At 43.5% G+C, this 19,490-nt stretch overlaps 1 protein-coding gene and 1 pseudogene across 6 annotated transcripts in view; one reads left to right on the top strand and one right to left on the bottom strand.

The window, feature by feature from the left end:
- Positions 1 to 19,490, top strand: part of LOC307207666 (putative G-protein coupled receptor 34) — a 245,213-nt gene that overhangs the window by 219,755 nt on the left and 5,968 nt on the right. For all 5 annotated transcript variants that reach the window (XM_079961748.1, XM_079961747.1, XM_079961749.1 and 2 more), the window contains one exon: positions 18,592 to 18,707. The gene's annotated coding sequence lies outside the window, so the exon portion shown is untranslated. The remainder of the gene's footprint in view (positions 1 to 18,591; positions 18,708 to 19,490) is intronic.
- LOC307207665 (RNA binding protein fox-1 homolog 2 pseudogene) lies at positions 131 to 1,416 on the bottom strand (annotated as a pseudogene). Its single transcript has one exon. The product of its transcript is annotated as an RNA binding protein fox-1 homolog 2 pseudogene (transcript).

Raw genomic sequence — 19,490 nt, 5'->3', positions numbered from 1 at the left:
GGATAAGCTACGCATATACGCACATGGAAATGCATTATGTTTACCACAGTTTTTAAAAAACCAAAACCAAAACCCCCCAAAAATGCACAATCTTTGGAACAAAAGAATTAAAGGCAGAAATTTAAAGGAAAAATACATATTCAAAGACATAGTGAGGTATAAAAAAGTATTTCTCATTTTTTTTTCTTTTGTTTTCCTCCTCTTCTTGCTATAGAGTTCCTCTACTAGTAAATTTTGCAATAGCCAGGCCTCATGAACTGGGGGGGGGGGGGGTCTGTCCCACTTGCAGGGGACTCATGTCACTTCAGTAAGGGGCGAATCGGCTGTAGCCACCTCGGTATAAACTTGCCACAGCGCCAACTCCATAGCTAGCGGCAGGGGCAAGGGCGTGGTAAGGGTCTGCTGGGTACACCCTGCCATAACCATTGCTGTAAGTCGCTGCAGCGGCTGCAACAGCAGTGGCTGCCATTGTGGTAGCAGGCTGTGCATATCTGTAGGCTGCATATCCGCCATAGAGGTCAGCACCGTAAAATCCGTCCTGGTAAACCACACCTGGGTAAGCTGGGATGGCTGTTGGAGGTACTGCTCTCACTGCGCCATACACTGTCCACCCTCGGCCCCTCAGATGAGCTCCCCTGAATGCGGCTGCTGTGGTGGCTGCAGTTGGGTAAAGGAAGCCTGGAACTGCATATAATTCAGGGCCATACACTGCTCCAACCACAGGGCTCAGCTTCCAACCGTTTGCATATGGTGTGATCATCTTATTAGTCATCACATGAGCAGTGACATTATTAACCTCGATTTTACGGCCCTCTACCACGGTGCCGTGTAATTTCTCCCTGGCCCTGTCTGCATCAGCACTATTCTTGAAAGTTACGAACCCGAATCCCTTGGAGCCACGTTCATTAAAGATTATCTCTACATCAAGGATTTTGCCAAATTGCCCAAACATCTGCCTGAGATCAGGATCCCGAAAGTGGAAGGGAATGTTGGAGATTTGCTCTCGGTACTCTCGTTGCTTTGTGTCTGTGACGGCTGGCCATCCGTCTGTGCCCCTCCTTCTGTCTGCATAAGAGATCCATTCTGTGTGGTGGCTGTGTTCGTGTTCTGTTCTCCGTGCGCCTGTGTACTCCCGTAGATTGTCAGATTGTGCTCGCTGGTCTGGCCTGCATAGTCCTGAGTGTGGGGTACGCCATACTCTGTGGGGATCCCATCCTGTGGGGGAGGTGGGAATGGGATTGTTGTGAATGGCTGGACCATTGTGTCAGGAGTGGCTGTTGGCTCCTGGTTACCCTGAGTGACCATTTTCTTTTTCTCCATAAACCAAAACGGGGGGAGGGAGGTGTTGGAGAAAGGGGAAAGAAAGACCCTTCCGCCAGGTGGGGCTGTGGCAGAACCCTTTGCCTATTTGCTTTGCGACCCAGAGGGAGCGGGGGGGTTCCCCTTGATCCTGGTTTTCCTCCCTTTCTTCTCTTGTGTTTCTTCCTTTCCTTTCTTTTCTTTTCCTCTCTGGCTGTCTCTCCCCCGCCGCCCTCTCCGCAGCTCCCTCATCAGCATATAAGAGCACTGAGATTGGTTTTGTGGCCAATTTATGAGCATGGAACTCCGGAGATGTTAGGCTTTTCACCATGTCATTGATATATAGATTAAATAAAGCTGGGGCTAAAATGCAGCCTTGCTTAACCCCCTTGGTGGCTGGTACTGGGCCTATGAGTTGGCCATTTGTGGAGGATCTTATGTACAACACAGTATCTTTATATAGGCCATTAGTCAAAAATAATAATCTTTTATCTATACTGGATGTATTCAATTTGGCCCAGAGTCTTACTCGTGAAATTGAATCAAAGGCAGCCTTCAAATCAATGAAGGCTGCATATAAGACCCCACAGGTTTTCTTGGTGTATTTGTCAATAAGATGTGCTAAGACAAAACAGTGATCTATGGTAGATCTGCCTTGCCTAAATCCAGCTTTCTCCTCTGCCAAGATAGCCTCAACGTACTTCCAACTGGTTAATTTGATATAGAGGTGTTTTGCATATAATTTGCTAGGTATAGGTGGAAGACTAATAGGTCTGTAACTTGCTGTGTGTGCTGGTCCCAGGGGGCGGTTACTGCGGGGCGAGGTTCAGGACCTGAGTCGAGGGTCGGCAGGCAGTCCTCCACGGGCGAAGCGGGGTCCAAAGCGAGGAGCCAGGCAAGGACAGGAACTCTGGAGGAATAGGACTGGGTGCTGGCCGAAACAGCTCTTCAACGACGTTGCTCCTGCAACCTGGGACCGGGCTGACTGGCCTTTATCTTCTCTGAGGCCAGGGGCGGTCCTGGCCCCCAGGTGACCCGCCTCTCCTGGCCTTAAGGTGAGCACTCCTCCTGGGAGAAACCAGTTCCCTCCGCCTCTCTGCCCTGAGCCTCTGCAGCTCAGGAGAGGCTGGAGGGTAAATGGACCCAGGGGGAGACTCACCTTCCCCTGACAGGGCTGGGAGAGGCACACCTGTAGGCACTGTGTTCTCAACCACCTCCGGAGCCAGAGTGGATTCACCTGGTGCCTGCTCCTGAGGATCCGGCACAGGTGCGGGCGGTTCAGAATCAAGGCCCTGCCCCAGTTCAGCCGGCCCTGGAGGCGGGGACTCCTGTGCAGGCTGGGATTCCTTCAGTTCAGCCTCTGAATCGGATTCCCAGGCCATCACACCGGGTCTGATGTGGGGCCCTTTTTATAAATTGGGATGATTATCGCCTCGACCCACCCTTCAGGATATTGACCTGTTGAATCAATTGGCCTGGTCTTCAGAAAGCTCCAGGAGGCTTCTACAGGTAGTGCTGGAAGAGATTCCTGTCTGAAACCCTGGAGAGACGCTGAAAAGTGAGTGCAAACAATCTGAGCAAGATGGTGCATGAGTAGGAAGCTTCACTGTTGAGGCCTAGACTTGGCCACTCTCTGCCCCCACCAAGCCCCAGGGTCCTCTAGGTGTGCCTTTCCTGTCCCCTGCTTTCCTGCCAGCAGTGCACAGTCCCCGTTTCTTTTTCTTTCTTTTTTATTTTTTTTAAATGATATTTTATTAAATTTTAACAAGAAAAAGGTTACAGAACAGTAATCGACAAACAAAACAAAACCCAAGAAAAATACAAAAACCTAAATTTAACATCAAAAAAAGAAAAAAGAAAAATCCCTCTTTTCAATTTCTTACCACTCATTTACTTATTTTCCTGACTTCCTCTCACCTCCCTTTTTGTATTCCATGTAAAAGTTGGTTCAGCAAATTCATACCCTCTTAATTTACCCTCACTTGTTTATCCTCTTATATTATAACTTGAAATTTTCATCTGATATCAGCTCATTCTTGCAAGTTCTTATTTTACCTTATTACTAGAACCACTTCATTTCATTTCAACATTATTAACATTTAAAAATTTTACAGTTCATTTTACCATTAATTTCTTTAACCTTGTCTTGCTTTCAAAACCTTAAAATTCCGAAATTTAAACCATATTTAAACTTAACTCCTTCAAACCTTTCTGCTAAAGCCAATTAATTCCTTTCCAGCACATTTTAGTGTTTCATTAGTATTACACTAATTCCAAAAATAAAATGATTTATAAAAAAGAAGTTCTCATTCTGGTTTTGTCCAACGTCCCTTTTTCCTGGTTTCGGATAATGTCAGTCCTTACATTATATCCTATCGATCAGTCAGGTGTTCTAATATCTGAGGCTCTCAAGTCCCTTCTATGTCCCCTCTGCAGGTTTTCTTGTTCCTGTTTATGCTTGTACACATTCTTGTCCCTTGTTGGATTCTTGCATGCTTTCTTCCCTTTCTCCTTGGGGAGTGAATCTCCGGGGGGTTCCATACAGTAATATTCTCCATTTTCTTTTATCAAATTGTCCCACTCCCCAGTAATCCACTCCCCAGTGTTTGGTTTATAATCCAAAAGGTAGTTGTTCCAAAGATAATCCTCCACCTGTTTCACAATCCCACCAGAGCTAAAGGCTTCCTCAACTCCGAAGTTTTGCAGATGTTCTCCAAATTCAATCTTCCAATGTTGCAGCTTTTGGTCATGTGGGATTTTGAGTCTCTGTATCTTTTGAGGTGCAATCGCAACCTCTTCCATCATCCTCTGCCCTTGAACTTGCCTTGTTAAACCAATTTCCTGAATTGGTTGTTGTAAAGTTTCTTTAACTTTGTGTCCTATTAGTTCATCTTTACTAGCTGCTGCAGAAATACAGTCCAACTTTTGGTTCATCAAAGTCACTTTCTCATCCAGCTGCTGCAGCACAGCATTTATTTTGCCAAGGGCAGCAAGTAAATCTTCCTCCCTAATCATTTCTGTCAAGGTCAAATGGCTGTTCCCACAGTCTAATTCACAGCTGTTATGTCTTCCCTGTAAGTTGCAACAAACACACTGGCTAGCTCTCTCTAGGGGATACAGTTACTATTTAACGTCCATCTTTAAAATGTATCCAACAAAGGGAAATTTACTTTCGATTTTCAAATACTTTGTTTCCCTTCAATGTAATGCAAACAAGCAGAAAGGGGCATTAGAATTATTTTATTTCCCTTTTAGTTCTATCTATCAATAATTTTTCCATTTCAATTAATAGGTATCACCGACAATTTCTGTCCTGACATTCCGTCCCCAGGTTTGGGACGATGGAAGCTTGTATTCTTACACTCTCTGTGCAGGATTAAAAAGTCAAAATTTCTTTCCCCCTTTTCTCCTGCTGTCAGGGGGGGGGGGTTTGATAGTTGTAGATGCAGGAAATTTCAATCTTAAAGTCAGTTTTCCAGGCTTTTTAGCTTGTAAGATCTTTGCTTCAGCCTATTTACAAAAAGCGGAAGGCAGACTTCCTGTTTACACCTTCCCGCTTCGGAGCCAAATTCAAGTTTATTCCTTTGATCAAAGGGGCCCATTCCTTTGATCTCCCGATCTTTCAATTGTCCTACTCATGGGTTGTTGTTTAAAAGCCGAATTGTCACAGGAAAAAGGACAGCGCTCTCCGACATCAGCTGTGCAGCTTTGCTCCGCAGAAGTAGCGATTGACTCTCAGCACCGCGCCAGCATCCCGTCTCGCTCCGGAGCCCTTTACAGGGTTCCTTTACTGATGGGGGGGGGGCGCAAAAGGTGCCCACCGAGTCCCACGGTCTCAGGCTTCACCCGCCTGCGGTTTTCGAAAGGGTCCCCGCTTCGCTGCAGCAGTAGGACCCGATTTCTGCGGGGCTTTCTCCCTCTAGATTAGAGGGAATGAGCCATTGTCGGTGGCGCCTCCTCCGGAAGTCCTTTCTTTCTTTCTTTCTTTCTTTCTTTCTTTCTTTCTTTTTAAATTAATTTTATTAAAATTTTAAAGGTTACAGAAAATTTTTTTAAAAAGATAACAATCGAAGAAAGGAAAAAAAAAGAAAAAAGAAAAAACAGTACATATAAAAAGAAGAAGAAAAGAAAAAACATCATCAAAAAACAGAAAAAAGTAAAAAACAAGTCAAACCTTTAACTCACTTAGTTACATTCACTTGTTTCCTTGACTTCCTCATGCCTCCCATCTTTGTATTCTAATTCAATTAAATATTCCAGCAAATCCTTCCAACTTTGTTTTTATCCTAATAATTTAACTTAGCATACTATAATTTCCCTCTTTGTATTCTAATTCATATAGGTATTTCAACAAATCCTTCATCTTATTTTTATCCTTATATCTTTTCTTAATATACTATAATTTTCCATTTTTTCTTTCACCAAATAACCATCCACTTTTACTTTATTTAATCTTATTTCTCATTGAAACTTATATATCTGTACTTATTCTTAAAACGTTTCCCCTAGGGTCAAAAAAGATTCCATTCCACGATTTCCCCATCTCTCATTAAAAGAAAAAAACAAAACAAATTATATTATATACACTTTAAATTCCCAATTTTCTTCCACCAGATCCCCTCCCCGGTTTCGGCCCCTGGCCATAGTTCCATCAATCTCAAAAACCATCAACCCGGAGATCTTAAGTCCGAGGCTCTTAAGTCTCTTTCATGTCCCCTCTGCCGGTCTTTTTGATAATCTTTGGTGTTGAAAAACAGATCTCGGGGGAGCTCCAACCCAACGGTAACCATATTCCTTCCATAGTTGAAAATAGGGCCTATAGGATATTCCAAATCTTGTTTCACACTCCTTTCAAATCCAAAGGCCCCCAGAGCTCCAACCTCCACCTGGCTCAGATTTGTATCCCAAAGGTCATTTGATCTCCACATAGGGTGATCTCTCCATCTTTCATTTTCCAAACCAAGCCAGGCTTCCATCTCCAAAAATTTGCTTCTCCTAGTTGCCATCATATAAGGCCTCAAATTGTAGTCCACCATTTGCCTCTGTAGGGTTACGGCTCCCCCTTTCATCACTTTAATCGCAACATGATTCTCCTTCTCAATTTTTTCAATTTGTTCAGTTGAAATAGGTTCCTGTGCCGAGTTCTTGTCAACTTCTTTACTAATACCCACTTTTGTTCCCAAGATTACAACATTAGTAGTCAAAACATTTATCTGGTCTTGCAGCTTTCCCAAGAGATAAAATGTCCTGTTCAGTTCACACTCGATTTCCTTCCCGACCGCCATCCTTAAACAGTCCAAGGTCAAAAACTAGTTTCTCAAGGCTTTTATCTTTAAGAGCAATTTCCAGCTGCTTCCTTCCGACAATGTCCCAAAGCTCCCTCTAGAGGGATTCAAGTTCCTTTTCACTCCTTCCAGCACAGACCCAAAGGTCCCGTACGTTAAATTGTAACAGTTCCTTCCTTCTTTCCAAACTCAAGGTTGTAACAAAAACAGACAGTAGAAACAAAGTCCTTCTTTTGTATCTTGACAGCTAACTTGACAGCTGTCAAATTTGTCTATTCACCGTCAGCGGGCTCTCACAGACCACTCCCGGCTTTAGGGAAGTGGTGCTTCAATTCCCGAATTTTAACCTTCTCCTGCAGGCTCCCTTGCTTCCAGAAAACATATTGATAGTGGTTTCAATCAGTGGAATTTAAATCCTTTACATAAGACTCTCCACAACTTTAGTTGACAGGTTCTTTGCTTCAGTTTATTTACAGAAAGGGGAGGCGGACTTCCTGTTTAGACCTTCCCCGATCGGTGCCAATTTAAGAAAAAAACTTTAAAAATCCAATTTCCATTCTACTCACGGGTTGTTGTTTGAAATCCAATTGTCCACAATAAAAAGTCAGCACTCTCCGGCAACGGCTGTGCGGCTTCACTCCGTAAAAATAGTGGTCGATTCAAAACACCGCGCTGCTCACCCCACGTCACTTTGGAACCCCCGAAAAGGGGTTTCCCTGTGGGTAGGGGGGGTGCTCCTGGTGTCAGCCGAATCCCACGTTCCCAGGCTTCATCCGCCTGGGATTTCTAAAGGGTCTCCGCCTTCGCCGTGGCGGCACGACCCGAATTCCACGGAGCGGGTTCCTCTCAGAGGAACGCCGCCATTGCCAATGGCGCTAACCTGGAAGTCCCCCCGTTTCTTTTTCTTCCATCCTATTTTGGTCTGGCTTTTTGGAACTGCTAAATGGTCTAAATCCAAAGACTAATTAATTGAGGACTGAAGTACTTTAATTGCAGCACAGTGTTCGTTTCACCAGATCCTCCTTACCACTAACTGACAAAGTTCCTGTTCCTGTTCCTTGTTGAGATAGCAATGGCAGATGTAGCTGATTCACCTGACAAGATATCCAGAGGTTGGTGGTTGATTCATTTCAAATCTAACCCAAGGAGGTACCTGGCTTCTTCTCTATTACTGACTGCAAGGCACTGAGGTGCAACAGCAACACTGGACTGCTGATGGTGATGACCCAGTTACCAGCAAGCACACCATGAAGTAGAGTCAAGACAACCAAATGTGAATAATATAACAACTTGAGGATCTGCAAAACTAATTAACTAGTCAGATTCAACAAATGCAACTGAACAAGTATAAATATACTGCCATCACCTCTCCCCATTGGGTGAAATAATCCGCAGACCATAATGTCATCCCCTAAGGAAATGTCACCTCTCCTCTTCTTCCAGGGGAGGAGCGGTATGGCAAATTCATCCCCTCCAAAAAATGGCGGGAATGGCATTCTTCATGTGTGGAGAAACTGAGGTGTGGAGCATCTTCTTTCATTTCCCCAGAGTGAAGGCTGTTCCTGGGAGCAAATATGCCTTCTTAAGAAGCAAGACTTGCTCAAAAGATGCCCCTGGAAGCACCAAGCCCACCTCTGGCAGCTCCAGCAAAAGGGAGTGCAACAAAGCAGAGCACCACAGCCTCAAAAAACCCACATGGTTGTTCAGTGGGGGATGTGCTTTGCTGACTCCAGATGCTGAAGAGATGATTCCTGTTACTGACGTGCTCCAGTTTTTTTAAAAAACCAACCAACACACAATCTTCCACATGCTGTGAGCAGGACTTGAATGCCGCTTCTGTAACAGTCTTGATCAGTAAGACGCTGGGGAGCTGCTGCCAGCCAAAATAGACATTATGGGACTTGGATGGGCAAATAGACTGAGCTGCCATAAGCCAACTTCATATGTCCCTAATGGAATTTAATGTGATATCTGATCGCAACTTGATAGAGCATCACTCTCATCTAGCACCCTTTAGGTGTCTGCCTTGAGGAAATTTTAGCTGTCTGCATTGTGTGTTTGTTGTCATCTTCCTACACTACAAAATGCCCTCTGCTCATGGGTGCCTGATCTTTGCTTCAGAAGACAGCCCTGTTCACACCTTATTCTTGGTTTCTGCAAGTGATCTATGTCATTGCCACACCACCCACAAATGCCTGTGTGTTTGTGGCTTTTAGACAAGTTGTAAGTATTCTGGTTTATTAACTGGTGGCTACAGCAAGTCCTTGCCTATCCTGATCTCCTTTATCTGGTGGATATAAACTGAGGCTCCCTGTGGGTACTTTTACTGGGAACATGGCACTTATCCCAACCTGGGGCTGAAACTGGGCCATATAGTCTGTTCTGCAGTAGCAAAAGTTATTTGGACTGGTACTCAGTAAGAACAACTCATTCCCAACCATGTGCCTTGCAGCTGAAAGTGAAACGTGCAAGGGACTATGTTGCTTTCGTGTATGACATGGGAGAGTAGGCTGCAATTTGAAGGAGCTAAACCTGGAGCTAAATTTCCACTAGGAGGTGTCTGTGTCTTCTCTGATAAGGTGTTCCTGTGGCCACTGCCGTTCATCTTTACCACTGGCTTTGAGATATGGTCTACACACCAACTTCCCCTGAGCAAGAACTAGAACAGTCCAATCTGGGAACAGCAGGGTGAAACATCTCCTGCTGCGAGATGAAAGTTATGTAGAACTCTGGCAAGGTGTGATGTTGAGAATCATCTTGGATGCTTTCAGCCTCTTCGGCTTTTTGCGCAGGCAGGGTGGATTTATGCAAATCCAAGAAACTGACAGCCCCAAGCAGATGCAAGGCACTGAGGTGCAACAGCAACTTTGGACCACCAATAGTGGCTTGCCTCGTAAGCTTTGTGGTGATGGTCCAATTCTTCATGTGTGGAGAGGCTGAGGTGCAGAGCATCTTGTTTCATTTCCCCAGAGTGAAGGCTGCCCCCAGGAGCCAAGTTGCTCTCTTGAGAAGACTTGCTCAAAAGATGCCTATGGAAGCCCCAAGTCCACTTCTGGCAGCTCTTGCAAAGGGAAGTGTGACAAAGCAGAACACCACAACATCAAAGAACCACATGGTTGTTCAGTGGTGGATGTGTTTTCCTGAATCCAGATAATGAAGAGATGGTTCCTGTCATGAATGTGCTCCAGTTTAACACACAATTCACCCAATGCTGTGAACAGGACTTGGGAGATCAGAGAATATTTCTGTGCTGCAAGTTGAAAGTCTCTTGGAGCCAAACTGGTTTGTGGCTCTGTAGGCTATAGTTTCCCATGACCTTGTTGAAAATCTCTATTGTTTTGCCTTTGGAGTGTCTTTATCATTTTCAGTCATCAGCCATTGCTTTCTGTCACGTTTTCCCAGTTGAAGACTTAGTTTTATTTATTTGCAAAAATGTCTATACCTCCAACATTACTACTACTGCTACTACTACTACTACTACTACTAATAATAATAATAAGCAGCAGCACGTGGCTGAAGAGCATAAAGTGGACAATACAATTACATTCAGAAACAAGTACAAAACACATCTGCTGGCATCTGTCTTTCTCAGGAGACAATGGTGGAGGGGGCCTTTGGGGACAAACTCGAACTGTTGGATAAATTGTAGCACCTGCTATGGCTGCAGAGACCAATATGAGAGAGACATGCTTTGTTGCAGCTGGGACAGATAAAGGTGTCCAGTTGTGCTGCTGCACCATGATATTTCTTCTCTCTGCACTGCATCACAAATCAGCTTAATACACCTAGTTAACTGGATTGACCTTTCCAGGAAAGCCTGCATGAACATTTTACCTTGCCATCTCCACCTTACAGATCTCATGTCCTTAAGCCCTGTGAAGCTGTTCCATGAGCACCTTTGTTCCTTGTCGTCTCCAGCATCTACCTATCCCTTAGTTGCTGTCCCTTGCTACACTGCAGCTTTCCTCTGCAGCTTCAGTTAAGTGGGGCTGGAAGCTTCAGTGCCACAAGCAGAATGCAACAGAGATCTACTCTTATATATGAGCACTGGTGCAGATTTTCAGAGCTTCCAAGTGTCCCACTTTGGCCGGGACATCCTGGGTTCACAGAAGCCCTTCTGCTTGAAATTCTGGATGTCCTGCTCTACCACCACTGCCACCACTGCCACCTCCTCCATGGCCTTTCCCTCCACTGTCATGGCCTCTGCCATGCTCTCAGAAATGGGCTCAGCACTTCTTTGAAGCACACTTCCAAAGTGGGTGCACCACTTCCTGCAGCTGCAGCAAGTCTGAGTAGGCTGCAAGAAGACATATGGCCGAAGTCTAGCCACTGCTGCCACAGTGGCGGAGGAAAGACAGCTGGCAAAGGCAAGGGGGGCGGGCGGGGGCAACTGTGGCATGAAGATTGGGCAAGTAGGGTGAGAAAGAGGACAGAGCTCAGGCAGGGTGGGTGGGAGAAGCATCACAGAGTTGGGGTGGGGTGGGTAAAGGTCTTGCAGTTTGGGTGGGTCAGGTTGGGGGAAAATGTGGGGTTTGGGCAGGGTGGGTTGGGGAAAGATCATGGAGAACATTCCAGAAATGGGGAGCCACTTCAGAAAAGGCCCTTTATTGTGTTGCCACCCTCCAGACCTCTTGAGGAGGAGACACACAAAGAAGGGCCTCAGAAGCTTATCGCAGGGTCAAGGTAGATTTATATGGAAAGAGGCAGTCCTTGAAGTATTGCGGCCCTGAGCCAATTAAGGCCTTACAGGTCAAAACCAGCACTTTGAATTGGGCCCAGAAGCTAATTGGCAGCCAGTGCTGTCAGGCCAGGATCAATGTAATATGCTCAAACTGTCTTGTCCTGGTGAGCAACCAGGCCACCGAATTCTCCACCAGCTGAAGTGTCTTCAGAGGCAGCCCTATGTATAAAGCATTGCAGTAATTTGTCCTACAGGTTACTAGAGCATAGACAACAGTAGTAAGGCTATATCTATCCAGACAGTGGTGCAGGTGGACCACAAACCAAAGGTCATGACAGCATGTTGATGAAAGGAAAGAGGTGATGGCAGCTTTTGAATGATCTGGCTCTAGCAGTGTAATCTATGTCAGGATTATATAAAAACAACCTAGATAGATAACAGCATTTCTCTTGAATAAAAACAACAAAATTTTTAAAAATGTATGTTAACTAGAGAAGATTCAGCATATTTAACAGCAACATTATAAAAAAATGTGGTCAACCAAAACAGAAATGACGAAGCCAAGCCACATAGCTGTTACGTCATTTGTGTTGGAGCATACTGGCATATATTAACTGTTCACTGGAGAAGGAAGGGTCGCCTATCCCCCAAACAAGGTTCAGTAATGGTCTGATTTTGCTTCTGTCTAGGGAGAGAAGATAGTTGGGTGGACTGGGTAGTGTTGAAATGTTTCTCATTTGGGAGAATTACACACTTCTTCGAGGTTGCTTTCTATCTGCTGTCGATTTCATAGTCGAAGACACACCTCTTAGAAGAAGACCCTCATTCTCTCCCCCCTGTTTCTGCTTTCTGGAAACATGGTTTACTGACCCCTACTTCTTTCTTTAATTTTTCCAGAAGCCTTTGAAATTATAGAGCAGCATGCAAGAAACTACACCAACACCTTTTATATCTGTGGGGGATATTTTTGTGGACATCTCATTGTGCATCCTGAGCTCAGACATCAACGTCAAGGACGTGATAAACGAATGGTTTCACAGCTTGTTCCCAGAGGTCTACCCATGCCTGGTGAACTCTGGCTCCATTGATCTTTCACTGGAAATGACAGGCTTGGTTTTACATTTAAAATATTAATAGATGCAAAAAAATGTACTGTGAGGAAGTGTGAAGGATGAAGGCATTTTGGATCTAGAAGAGTTTGATCTGGTGTTTGGAGGGCATGGTTATCTATATTATGATAACACCAAAGCCCACAATTTTTTCCCCAACCATGTGATTAGATAGATAGATAGATTCTTTATTGTCATTACACAAGTGCAACATTGCACAGTGCAACGAAATTGGATGTCATCCCTTAAAAAAACAACAAAAGCAAAACAGCAACAACAACCAAACAAACCACATTCCAGCCACACCCACACCCACACCCATCAAACTCCCAGGTCACACTATCGAGTTACAGCATTCAAAAAGGCCACAGCTCTTGGATAGAAACTATTTTTCAGTCTATTTGTCCTTGACTTGATGTTTCTATATCTCCTGCCAGAAGGCAGTAGTGCAAACAGACTGTATCCCGGGTGAGATGCATCCTGCAGGATGTTGTTTGCTTTCCTAAGACAACGGGAACCGTACAGTTCTTCCAAAGATGGGAGAGGATGACCAATAATCCTTTGGGCTGTGGTTATGACCTTCTGGAGCACCTTCTTCTCCCTAGCTGTACAACTGGAGAACCAAGCACAAATACAGTATGTGAGAATGCTCTCTATGGAGCCTCGGTAGAAGGACACCAGCAGTTTCTCACTCAGATTGTTCTTCTTTAAAAGTCTGAGGAAATAAATTCTCTGCTGAGCCTTCTTCACCAGAGCAGTGGTATTTGCGCTCCAAGTCATGCCCTGATCGATAGTCACTCCCAAAAACCTGAATTCCGCCACCCTCTCCACCCGTTCCCCGTTGATATACAAGGGCTGAATGACCGCCTTTTTTGTCCTGTAATCCATCACCAATTCCTTGGTCTTAGCTGTATTAAGAGCCAGATTGTTCTCTCCACACCAAACACAGAGCCGCTCCACCTCGTCCCGATAGGCGGACTCATCCCCTCCTGAAATGAGCCCCACCACCGTAGTGTCATCAGCAAACTTGATGATTTTGTTGCTGGAATAGATGGCTGTACAGTCATACGTATAGAGAGTAAAGAGCAGGGGACTCAACACACAACCCTGTGGTGAGCCGGTGTTAAGGCTAAGATTAGGAAAGGTTGAAGAAAAATGGCAGATTAAGTTGATGGACTATGCTGAAATGGCAAAAATGGCTGGAATAATCAGAAATCAGGAAGACTAAAATTTTAGTAAAGAATGGGGAAAATATATAAATTATCTTAAAAACCACTGTAAATAATTAAAATTATTAGTAGAATTGGAATAACACTTGTAGTTTAATGTTGAATTTTGGTTAGAATGGAAATTTAATAGATTTGGATTAATAGACAATATGCAGGAGGAAAAGGTTAATATAAGGACACACAAAGGGGAAGAGCGAAGTCCAGAAGATTCTTCAGAATTCTCTTTCTATGTTGGTTGTTTGATAATTGTTCATAAATTTCAAAATCTGAAAAAAATAAATAATATATTATTATTTTAAAAAGGAAAAGTTTATACAATATTTGGGCAAGATATAAGGACCTTTTTAGAAAGAAAGACCCAGGCTGGGTATTGCCTATGAAAGCGGTGGCAGTTAAAAAGGCTAAATATGGACAAAGTCTAGGGAACATACAAAGACCTTCTAGACTTTAAGTAAGATTTGGTAAGATTGAAAAAGAGGTAAGAAACAGGAAAAATATTTACAGACTGGTTCCAATATATGCAAGTGAGTAAGAGCTTTAGAAAAGAGAAAGACAAAGTATTTGCTGAAGAGGGCTCAGAATTTGAAAAGATACTAATGGGAAACAACAAATTATATATATATAAAATATATAAAATCCTACTAGACTGGGAAAACAAAGATGAGCTAGTCAAAGCTGTGAAGATACATTGGGTGATTGACATTGGGCATAATATTGAGCTTACCGATTAGGAGAAACTTTGGAATAAAATGATTTTTTTCCTGCTCGCTTTGCAGTAAAAGAAAATATACAAAAAATGTTGTACAGATGGTATCTGAAACCATCAAAACTTGCTGAAATGAATAGAAGAGGGTCCAATCTATGTTGGATGTGCTCTGAGGCAGAAGGCTCCCTGATGCAAATATGGTGGCAATGTAAACACGCCAAAAGATATTGGGACATGATATACAAGGAATTTTTAAAAATGGTTGACTACTGCAAGAAAACAGGATGCTGGACTAGATGGGCCATTGTCTTGATCTAGCAGGTGGTTCTTATGTTCCTAATGGAAACACATTCACTGCCACAGGGGTGGGAAGACTATATATAACCTCCTAAGATTATACAATAATCTTATAATTATGTGAGGAGGAGGAGGAGGAGGAGGAGAGGAGGAGGAGGAGGAGGAGGAGGAGGAGGAGGAGGAAGAGGAAGAAGAGGAAGAAGAAGAAGAAGAAGAAGAAGAAGAAGAAGAAGGGATGCATTGTGGTGATCAGTGCAGAATTCCGTGAGTTGCCTTTCAGACTGATCTACTAATTTCTGTGCATGTAAATGGGCAAATGATTTGGTGCATTCCAATGTCTTCTTCCACAGTGACTTCAAGTTGTGTTTCCCATGAACTTCTGTTGTACATAATAGGACTTGCACACCTCCTTGAAGATCTTCCTGCTTGCCTTCTCCACAGGACCCTGGCAGCCCATCCTCAATGGCTGACTATTTTCACTCTGATTGGTTCCTATCAGCACAAAGGGTCAGGCATCTTATTAGTGGTAAAAAATCTCCCCTTTCCTGCTCATTAGGTGGCTTCATGATGCTGGAGACAGGGACCTTGCAGGGAACCTACTGCAGAAATAGTAATGGGTCTTCAACCCTTGGCCCCACACCTGCATCATGTTTTACTTAGAAATCTCTGGGTGAATTCTGCTGTATTGGGAAAGGATTCTGCCGCCCAGTTGTTGAATGATCAGAAATAAAATTGCCCATTAAAACATCCTGGTTGCTTATTCCTCAGTCTCACCCATCCTTGCCTATGTCCACACCACCTTGAACTTACCTGATTTTGAAAACTTAGAAGGATCAGCCTTGCTGAGTACTTGGATGGGAGGAGAGCCTGGAAAAATAATAATAATAATAATAATAATAATAATAATAATAATAATAATTATTATTATTATTATTATTATTATTATTATTATTATTTATTTATATCCCGCCCTCCCCAGCCGAAGTCGGGCTTAGAGCGGCTAAGAACAGTAAAATAATACAACATTCTAAAATCATTTCATTATAAAATCAGTTCAAATCAAATTAATGGCAACCATTGGGCTAGAGTTCTGTGAGGATTGTCAAAGGAGGGTGTCAGGCTGTACCTTGGCCAAAGGCCTGGTGGAACAGCTCTGTCTTGCAGGCCCTGTGGAAAGATGTCAAGTCCCGCAGGGCCCTAGTCTCTTGTGACAGAACGTTCCTCCAAGTCGGGGCCAGTACTGAAAAGGCCCTGGCTCTGGGTGCTTTAATGGGGGAATACTGGGTGCTTTAATGGGGGAAGGGCTGTAGCTCAGTAGCAGAGCTCCAACCTTGCATGCAAGAAGTATCACGTTGAATCCCCAAAATCTCCAAGTGGGGCTGAAAGAGGTTCCCTGCCTCCAGCCCTGGAGAGTCACCCCTAATATGCCTAAATGAACCAATGGTTAACTTGGGATACATCAGATTCCTCTCTACAGCCTAACAATATGCAGTCAACAGCTGAAGCTATACAAAAACACACCCACTTGCTGGATGGGAGAACGGGCCAGGGAGGTACACAGCCAACCTCGCCCTGCCCTTCTGTAGGCCTGCCCTTCTAACTTTTATACAAATTGAAACGTCCATATAACATATAATACCATGCAATTCAAGCAATTTAAGTTCCATCTAATATATTAAAGAATAGGTTAAAAACAAACACAAACCACAAACTGTGCCAAAAGTAGATTCTGACAATTATTCTAGCACTGCACCACTCACACCAATATTATATTTTAAACAATAAGCAAGAGCTCTACTCAAACCACTGTGGCGGTCAGGGAGTTAACCTCAGCCAGCCCACATTTTACCAGCTTCTCTGCAAAAATATCATTTGTCAAAAGGCTTACTGAAATAAATATACAAGATACACTGCAGGGGGTTGGACTAAATGAGCCTTAGGGTCCCTTCCAACTCTACAATTCTATGATACTATGTCCACAGTATTCCCCTGATCCATGAAGCTTGTGGCTCATTCTTTTTGGGTGAAGACAGAGGCAAAGTAGGGGTCCAACAATTCTGCCTTCTCTCTGTCATTGAATAGCATTGAATAGCTCATTCTCTGTTTTGGCTCACCTGAACCTTCTCCCTGCAACTGTTGGCTGCTTGTGTATATTTTTCTTTCATGATTTCTCTTTTCTTCCATCCATAAGAGCCAACTCCTAGGGGCTATGGGGGCTTTGGCCCCCACAATATAATATTTGAGGGGGCTGAGCCCCCACAAAGTGGATGGGCATTCCCATTCAAATGGTGTGCAAGGTGGGTTACCTGGCCTAACAATATTTTATTCAAGTTGTCACCCTAGCTTCCATCTCTTACATTTCAGCTCATCTGGGAGCTACTTATGCAGCCACGCTGGTTTCTTTAGGTGTTACACACACACCATTTCATTAAAATAATTTGTTATAGAAAATAAAGCGATGAAAGAACAAAGAAGGAGAAAAAAGTGCAAAAAAAATAATACATGGGATTTCACTCAGTAGTTCCTTAAGCTTTTTGAAATCAGCCTTCTTAATTGCCTGCTTATAATGAAACCCAAGAGGAAATGATTACTTCCTCCCAAGCTCCCCAGTACTTTCACTTTGTCAATCAGTTCCTCCCTGTTGGTGAGGATCCCCTTGTTGCTTCTTCCACCTTCTGGGAAATGAAATTGTTAGTGAAGCAATTGAGGAATTTGTTGGACCTTGCATTCTTGGCAGAGTTTGAGTTCCAGCAGATATTGGGGTAGCTGAAGTCTTCCATGACTACTACCTCTCTCCTTTCTGAATGTTTGGTAAGGTGCTCTAGGAAGGCATCATCCAAGTCCTCAGTCTGGCTTGGAGGTCTATAGCCAACAGTCATAGTAAGATCACTGTTGCTTCTTACTCCTACCATTTTTACCCATAGACTTTGAGTCTGCTTTCCATGATCCAGGTCATGGATCTCTTTACAAACATACACATCCTTTATATATAATGCTACTCCTACTCCTTTCCTATTTGGTCTATCCCTTTTGAATAGGTTGTACCCAGTGCTGTTTTTCTAGAAAAAGGGATGCTGGAGCTCACTGTGAACTCCCTTGTTCTCTGAGAATGAATTCTGGAGAGCTCCAGCTGGAGGTGGGGGGAGGCACCAGTTTCTATATTCCAGTCTTAAGTCTCATCTCACCAGGATTCAGTAATGACTATTAGGTCATATTTGCCACCCTGTATTAAGAGCTCAAGTTCCTCTTGCTTGTTTCCTGTACTCTGTGTATTAGTGTAGAGACAGCAAAAATGAACAACTAATGTTAAGGTGGTTGCTTTATTAAAATTACATTTTGTTTTCATTGTATCATTTCAAAAGGCCAAATGCGCTACCCTTTAAATAGGCCAGTTACAATTTTTACCAAGGAAAAACTGGACTACAACCAACACAACATCCACCCTAGCAACTCCACTCCCCCCTGTCCCCAAACCCCACATCAGGTAGTAAGAATTCTGAAGCCTCACTGGGCTGTTTTTGAGGTCTCCCAATGGGTAGGTTGTGTGGGGGTTTTTTTGGGGGGGTGGTTGCACTTTGTAAAAATTGAGGTTTCTCCAAGCCTCTTGTATATGTTTGTGGCTACGTAAGCAACGAAACTTCAAGCTTTTAACATTGAAAACAGAAGGAATGCTGATAATTGCATGCTCAGATGCATATGCATCTCACCCCAAGACACACATGCTGTATACAAAGCGCACAAGGAAAACACCGTCACCTCTCATCCTAAGCCCAAGTGTCCACTCCCTACCCCCTCTCCAGCAAATTGCTTCTGTTTCCCTTTGCTGAAAAGCAAGCAAGCAAGCAAGCACACTCTTTCACTTATTCTCTTTCTGCAGCAGGCTCAGACACTGTTAGATGTGGGCTGATTTTTGTGGATTTGCTCTTTTTATATATATAAAAAACCCTCCCACATACCAAACCACTTCCCATCTCTTTGCTGACAGTATAGCATCTTGACATTAGAGGTGAAAGAGGCAGAGACACTACATGAAATTCTGTCACGAGCTCGTTGGACTTTTTAAAAGAGCTGGGACGAGTGAAAGAAGTCAAAGCTGCAAAGGTAGGCAAAAGTTGTTGGTTTGTTTTTAAGCCTAGAATGGTTAGCTTAAGCTATAAGCTGGAAAACCAGGCATAGGTATGGTATTTGATAACCTTCATATTACTTGGAGCTTTATGATTTCAATATGTCTGATTTCTGAAACTCTTGGGTATTTTTTTTGCTTCTGTCCTGATAGTGTTGTTTTCTTGTTTCTTGTTTTTGTCTTTGTTGATTTTTGTTTTTGTAAATAAAAAGCAAATATTTTTGTTTTTCAGATTGTAAATGAATCTGAAAAAGGAGACATGGTATAGAAATGTGTGTGTGTGGGGGGTAGCTTTTGCTTACAAACATTAATAGTTAAGATACCCAAAGATGCTGGTATTTAAAGGAAATTGCAAAACCTTCTTCTAAGATAAAAATGTGCTTCGTCATGGCATGTTTTGCTTCTACCATAGGAACACATGAAGGTGTCTTATATGAAGTCAGACAATTTTTCCATCTAGCTCAGAGTTGTTCAAACTAACCAGTAGTGGCTCTTCACGGTTTCAAGCAGGGGTCCCTTCCAGCCTTACCTGGAGAAGCAGGGCATTGAACCAGGGGCCTTCTGCATGCAAAGCAGCTGCTGTACCACTGAGCTCTTGCCCACTCCCATATATTGGCAGAGATATACAAATATAGAACCAATTCTGGGTTTGCTTGTCAGTTTGGAAGTTTCTGCTGACAAATCTCTGTCCACAGACATTAGACACTCTGAAACAGTAGGTTCATCATCAGGGCCAGTTTTAGGTTTGATGAAGCCCTAAG

This window comes from Podarcis cretensis, assembly GCF_951804945.1.
Source record: "Podarcis cretensis genome assembly, chromosome: Z".
In the NCBI taxonomy this organism is placed as follows: domain Eukaryota; kingdom Metazoa; phylum Chordata; class Lepidosauria; order Squamata; family Lacertidae; genus Podarcis; species Podarcis cretensis.
Note: the sequence above shows the minus strand (reverse complement) of the source record. Positions and strands in the feature narration are given on the sequence as shown.